This window comes from Gekko japonicus, unplaced genomic scaffold, assembly GCF_001447785.1.
Source record: "Gekko japonicus isolate JY-2015 unplaced genomic scaffold, Gekko_japonicus_V1.1 scaffold1178, whole genome shotgun sequence".
NCBI classification, from domain to species: domain Eukaryota; kingdom Metazoa; phylum Chordata; class Lepidosauria; order Squamata; family Gekkonidae; genus Gekko; species Gekko japonicus.
Genome location: NW_015160247.1, coordinates 388,962 through 396,042, shown reverse-complemented (window position 1 = coordinate 396,042; position 7,081 = coordinate 388,962). Strand labels below are relative to the sequence as shown.

At 44.1% G+C, this 7,081-nt stretch overlaps 1 protein-coding gene across 1 annotated transcript in view; it reads right to left on the bottom strand.

Moving 5' to 3' along the window:
* TET1 (tet methylcytosine dioxygenase 1) overlaps positions 1 to 7,081 on the bottom strand; it is a 78,583-nt gene that overhangs the window by 66,366 nt on the left and 5,136 nt on the right. The window lies entirely within an intron of this gene.

The following is a 7,081-nucleotide window of genomic DNA, read 5'->3' as shown; positions in this document are numbered from 1 at the left end:
CGCCGCTCGTGGCCTCTCCCGCTCTTCAGAAAGGTATTGTGCATTTTGACTTTATAAGGCAAGGGCTACATAGTGGCGATTTTTAAAGAGGAGGGTTACGCGAGGACACCGTCTGGCGCGGCTATCCCCGGGTAAACCCACGCGCGCTCCCCCGTGCCCACGCCCTCCGCGCTCTGGCCAGTCCGCCTCAATCGATGGCGAATGATAAACGGGCCCTCGGCTGTCTTTCTCATCGGGGTGGGGGGCGGCCGCAGAGGAAGGCAGTCAAGACCTGTGAGCATCGCCCACCGATTGCCGCAAAAGGAAAATGGACATTCGACGTCCAGTAAACAAGTCGGAGGACTGAATGGTCCGGCACGATTTTGAGCGAATGACAGCTCGCAATTCAGCTGGTTCTTACAGTGTTTTTTTTCCACCTTGCTTTTTAAATATAGGAGTCAACGTGGGGGAGGGGATAATCCCTCCCCACTCGTTAATTGACTAAAACATGTAATTGATTTAGAGGAAATAATTTTAAAAAACATTTCACTTTTCCCTGGACAGCCTCAAACTGGTCATTAACTATACCCCACAGATAAATATTTGAAGGTGTCTTATTTGCAGCAGGTAAGTGTGATGATTCAGCAGTGGGAAAAGCACTTTTCATAAAGCCCTGCAAACAAGTCCACAAAGTTGACCAGTGTGCTACATTTTTCTGTCTACGTAGCCTCACGTGCCTGTGTGAAGTAATTTGCAGCACACTGACTGCCTGAACAGAGGAAGACACCAGAGAAGAACTAAATTCTCTGGTTTACAATTTTCTGATCTTCCCTTCCTAGTTAGCTAGAAGCAAGTCCTTTTTGGCACAAACAACCAGATAAAGCAGCTAGTCACAATAATGTTCTAATGCATTTGTCATCGTCACTCAAATAGCACATAAAATGCTGTGCACGTTCACTGGCTAATCATCAATATGATGTCATAAGTACATGTGAAGTCACAGTTGAGAGCCTGATCAGAAGAAGAAAGATGGTCAGGTCCCTAGGAATGTGCCAAGCTTACTCTGACTTTGCCAAACCTAGGTGTCAAAGACTGTCATGTAGTCATCAGCTACAATCTGTAATTTGCTAAAGCAGAAGGAAGGCTTTCCAGGTGCTCGTGCGCGCACACACACAAAATGGAAAAAAAAACCAAAAAAAGAAGAAAAAGGAAGGTTTCTGCCATTCCACAGGTTTGACAAATCCCAACCCCCATAAGAGAAGCCAATGTTGGATCAGGCCAATGGCCCATCCAGTCCAACACTGTCACACGGTGGCCAAAAACACCAGGTGCCATCAGGAAGTCCAGCAGTGGGGCCAGGACATACAGAAGCCAAAGGACATACAAGAGAGGTTACAGCTTTAATTACCCTATTGTGGTTGAATGCTGGCCGCACGGGTGATCTCCCATCTTTATAATGCATACTTCTGGAGTAAAAATGAGCACAAAATTAAGCAAAAAGTGTGATATTTTGAATGTGGTACATTTTTAAGGGCCACTTCAAAAGTTGTGCTTTTCCTAACTATTGTAGGCATCACACAACAAGTATATCTTGCTAAATGTTTGCATAAATGCAAATATGTGAACATATGCATGGCGAGTTATATGCATGTTCCCAGAGTTTCTTACAACCAACTAGTGCATTTTTTGCACTAGTCTGTGTGGAATGGCCAGTATTGAAGTCTGATCCTAGGCATTTTTTACTCAGAAGCTTCCCAATAAATGTGCATATGACTGCAGCCTTAATCTAGTGTGATATTACACCCTTTTGTTAAATGAAAGATTCAGAATTCAGTTGCTGTCTCCATACAACCAAGATTTAAGCATATACACACACTTTTTATTATATGAAATTACAGCTAAATATAAACAAATACATACAAACTTGATACCTGTTTGCTTTAGACAAAAGATGGAAGACTTTTTGTTTTAAAACACACAGGTTGGTCTGACAGTAAAGAAATAACTAGTACCACGCTGCTCTCTGTCAAACGTTTGCACTGCAGGGCTGTTCTTCAGTTTCTCGCTTTCCATGCTGCAGTGGGAATATATTTTTGAAGGATATTTTGCTTACTTCACAAATGAATTTTCCTGTATGTCTCGGCATCGTAAGGGTCAAGCAGAGACAATAATTTACTGATACAATAGTCTAGAATTATCAGGATGAAAATAATTCTCTGCCATACAATTTGGGAGAGACCAGGAGGGGGATTAATAAAACTGAGAGCATGACATTCAGTGTACAAAATGCACTCCCTATAGAACTGCCCAAGAAAATGAAACTGACATTGAAAAAGAAGTCAAAGAATAGGGAGCAGCTCATTAAAAGGGCAGAGGGAAGGCTTAAAGAAAGGGGTGAAGAAGCAAAGCTGCTATACAATGGGAAGGTCAGGCGAAATCAAAGGGAAGCATGTTTAGCCTAAAATAAAAGATGGACAGAAAAGCTAGACTTCATCCTTCTCTTGACCTGGCCTCTGCTGAAATCTTTTTTGCTCCTCGCCTTAATCACTTCCTACCTCAACTTCCACAATTCTTTCCTGGCGACCTTGGCAGATATCTGGTTGCTAAATAATTAAAAATATGTAGGAAACGTAATATTGCAGTTACAAGGCTCATCTGATCCTAGGGAAGCAAAGGCTCGCCTATGGACTTAATTACATTAACGGGTCTCACCAATTTTGCTGGATTTTAACCACTCATCCATTTGTATCTACAGGGTGTTTTGGGCAGAGAGGTATAGCAAATGTGTCCAGTGACCTGGCAGGACACAGTCCCATTCTGGACCCAGCACAATCTTGGCGGGGGTGTGTGGGCTCCCCTTATCACCTTGCTCTCTCTAGCACTGGAGTATTCTGATGCCAGCAGTACTAGAAAGGAGGACCCACGGGGCATCCAACCAAGCCCCATCGTCTATAGCCATACTGGCTCCAGAAGGCTTCGTGGTGCAATGATATATATTCTGGTTGCGCTAATCATCTGTGAGTCCACGTCTGCTGGGGACATCTTCACAGTACAGTCCTATGCAGAGTTACACCCTTCTAAGTCCACTGAAACTGATGGACTTAGCAAGCCATCCATTCCCCACCCTGCCTGAGCTACCGCTCTCTAGTTTGGTTTTGCTCTAACTAGTTTCGTCTGAAGTGTTACTAAGTGTTTATCTTCAGCACGAAAGGTTATCTGCCTAATCAGTGTTATCACCAATTAGGACAAGACAGACAAGTTTTGGAACTGCCCGGCCACTAGATCAAAGCAACAGCGCCTTACAATGACAGACAAGTTTTGGAACTGCCCGGCCACAGCGCCATACAAGAATTCACCTCCTCTACAAGTTGGTTAAAGCAAAGTTACATGATACGCTCGTCCATGAAAAAGCAGCAGAAAAGACTTCTGTGTACTTCTTAGCCTTAAAAAAAAGCCATATAAAGCCATCGATCTCCATTTGGCCTTTAGCCGTGGCCACAGATATACATGGTGGCTGTGGGCACAGCCTTTCCCTGTTTATCTTAGTTCCAGATCCATTAGTGTTCTCATCACTATCACAGCACAGATACTACTCTATTAACTGTATGAAGAAAGGGTAATGAAGCCTGCCTTACCATCTGTCCTTCTGCTCAGCTTGCTCCTGCTGCAGCCAATATTTTGCCACACTGCCGCCTGGCCATTTCCCGGCTCTTTGCTCCACCTCTGTGCCTCCTCTCTTAACCCCCCAATTCCATCAAGACCTCAACTGCTGCATCAAATGACCCTGGGGTCATCTGGTAAATAATAATAGATAGCTTTGTTAACATGCTATTAGGAACGGCACAACGCTGCTGGGTATTCTGGCTAATATCAAACAAATGAATGTATGGCCAGCGACCCTAAATAAGCGGAAAACACTGCATGCCATTCCTTACTCAAACCGTGCCTTTATTCAACTGGATACTGCAGCAATCACGGGGCAAAGGCTGTCATATTTTGTGACTTCTGTAAATTACTTTGTCATTACTCAATGAATGAATGGGGAGGGGACAGTTTAGAGGGCATGCCCAAAACCCTGTCCAACAACTGCCAAGCATTCCCTGTGATTTCCTTTCATTTAGTAATTTGACTAAAAATTTTATGCCAATAATTTCCTGGCCTTAGAGCCTAAACAAGGGAGAAATGAAGCCATCTGTCCACTGTGACCGCTATTCCCATGTGCTACAGGCCAGTGTAGTCTGTCAAACTGTTATCTGGCAGAATTTGGGTTAAGAGACCCAGGAAAGCAGATCAGACCAGACTAGAGATGTGCAGGCCTGGAAAAATACCAGATAAGATTGGGGGGGGGGGGACGACAACAACCAGCCGTTTATCCTTCCCCCCCCCCCCATGCCTTTCTTTCATTTTTTCCAATGGAAAAATTGGAAATTTGGGGGAGTACTGAAAAACTCCTATTAAATATTTTATCTTTTAGAATGAGTGGAAAGTTTGTTGCTGCAGACGTATACAACACTTAGATGTGTTTCTGCACCCAAACGGATACCCGATATTCATGAGGGCAACATGCACGACTTTCATGGCTTCTGTGGCCCTTTTGATCGACTCTTCTCTTGTGGTTGACCTTTTCACCTCTCCCTCAAACTACCATGACGCAGATACCCATTGACTGGGTATCGAGTAGCTTATTGCCCTACCTTGCAGGAGGAGAAAAAAGATCAGAAGGGGGTGGGGGCAGAAACTGTGCCAAAGCCTCAGAGGAAAACTCTGAAAGTTTCACTGAGAACTGAGCTTTCTCTAACCAGTACCTACAGAAGGAAGTAGGCAGCATCTAGCTGGAACTACCTCTAGCTACGCAGATATTGTTACTGACCCTTTGTGAGACCTTTTTTTCCTGACCAAAGAGTATATTTTTGTTTATTTATTTAATTCATACCCCACCCTCCCTGCCGAAGCAGGCTCAGGGCAGCTTACAAGCAGGGGTCATTTAGTAGAAAAAGAGCTAGGGGAACTCATTAGCATAACTCATTAGCATATGCCACACCCCCTGACATCAGCGGAAGTGTGTCATAAGGCCAGCGGTGGACCTGCAAGGCCGGCGGGAGTGCAAGGAAGCCCCGCGAAGGCCCTCCCTGGCCCCAGGCAGGCAGGGGTGGGGAGAGGCAGGGAGGAAGCAACTTACCCTCCCTCTTCTCCTGCCTCCTCCTGGCTGAATGAGGGCCGGAAGCGGGGCGGCCGGAAGCGGGGGGCGGGGCTTCATCATGTGCCTCGCCCCCCTGCACCTCACCCGGGGGAACTGCGTTCCCCCGCGTTCCCCCCCGAAATGACCTCTGCTTACAAGGCCATTTGGCATCATAAAGCAACATAAAACCAGCTGGATACAATACACAATACAATTAAAAACAATCAAAACAGATTAGAACAATATAACAATATTTTATGTTATATAACAAAAAAAACTTGTGTTTTCTGTTTAACTCCTATTTTTTTCCTGGTTTTCAGATAGCAAAAATTAACGTACGTGGGCTAAGGTAGTTTAGGGTGCATCAGCTTGTGGTTTTCTCTTAAGCACTGGGTATATTTGCAGTTTTCCTTGTAGGAAACTAAGGCATTTATAACATTTGAATACCATAAATATTTCAAATATTGCAATTTTATATGTTAAGTAAATTATAAATGATGGATAAATTTAGTTTAGGTTTGATAGGCCACCAAGCACTGCATGTATTTCAGTTTTCCCCAAACATTCGATTTTTGGGGAGGAGGATGGGAGAAAAGTTTTTCCCCCCATAGCTTCAAAATTTCTGGAAATTTTCCATCTCTAGACCAGACCAAGGAAAGGTTTACAGACCAGAGAAGCCATTTTGAGGCATGAGTGCACAACGTAGGACAATTAAGTGGCTGCTTAAAAGAACACAGAGGTCCCTGGGGTCTGCTTTCGGGAATCCAGTTCTACATATGCTCGTGTGGAACGTGAGTCTTTCTGAATCATCACCACATGCAAATCATATGGAAGAATGCATAGGAATGGGCTGAAAGGATGCCAACTTAAGCAAGCCTAACCCCATCGAAGTCATGCCCGACTCTGCATAGGGACTGAGCTACGAAACTATTTGGAAGCAGGCCCCACTGAACTCAGACTTTTCTCTGGGAAAACACATTTAGGACAGGGCTACAAGCACACTGGAGTCCCTCTAGCTCATAACATCTAATTAATGGGATATGCAAAACATGGACACCAGAATTTATTAGTAGAATTCCCAGGACGAGGTATAATGATTAGAGAGTTGGACTGGGACTGGGGAGACTGAGGTTAAAACCCCTCTCTCAGCCTAATCAACTTCACAGGGCTGCTGTGGGGATAAAACAGGGGAGGCATAACCACGTCTGGCACCCAAACTCCTTGGAAGAAAAGCAGGTTAAGAATGAGATAGATAGATAGATAGATAGATAGATAGACAGATAGATAGACAGACAGACAGACAGACAGACAGACAGACAGACAGACAGACAGACAGACAGATGATAGACAGACAGACAGATTTATGCATCTGGTGGAGAAGGGTATACTCTGTGAAAGTCCTTTGGACTATGAAAGGCTCAGACACAGGAGGCAAATTCCTCCCTCTGCTTGAAAATACTGTCTTGTTTTAATTTTATAAATACTACAAACTACAACAGAAATAGGATAAGGGACTACATCTAGGGACAAAGTAAAGATACCCACTAATACCTAAAAACCCAAGAGAGGAGATCTTCTAATCAGCTTACATAAACATCAAGTCTTAATTCCACTAATCCCCTTACAAACTGAGTCAGATATATCATTGTCTTTTTAAATTCTTAAATTCAGCTGTTATTAAGAAATACCCCCAAGCATCTCAATTCAACATTTTTTTTAAGACACATATCAGAGTCCTTCAGCCTTCACTTCTCCTTGCCCCGTCTCTTCCGCAACTTATAAGGGCTTTTAGGAGCCGCTGCCCCTTTCTCTGAAAGAGAGTCCTTTCTGGAAGAATCCGAGTCCAGCTCGCCACTGGACTTACTGTCCTCCCCTTCTTTTTCTTCGTCCTTTGGCCCTCCCAACTGGACTCTTAAAAATTCC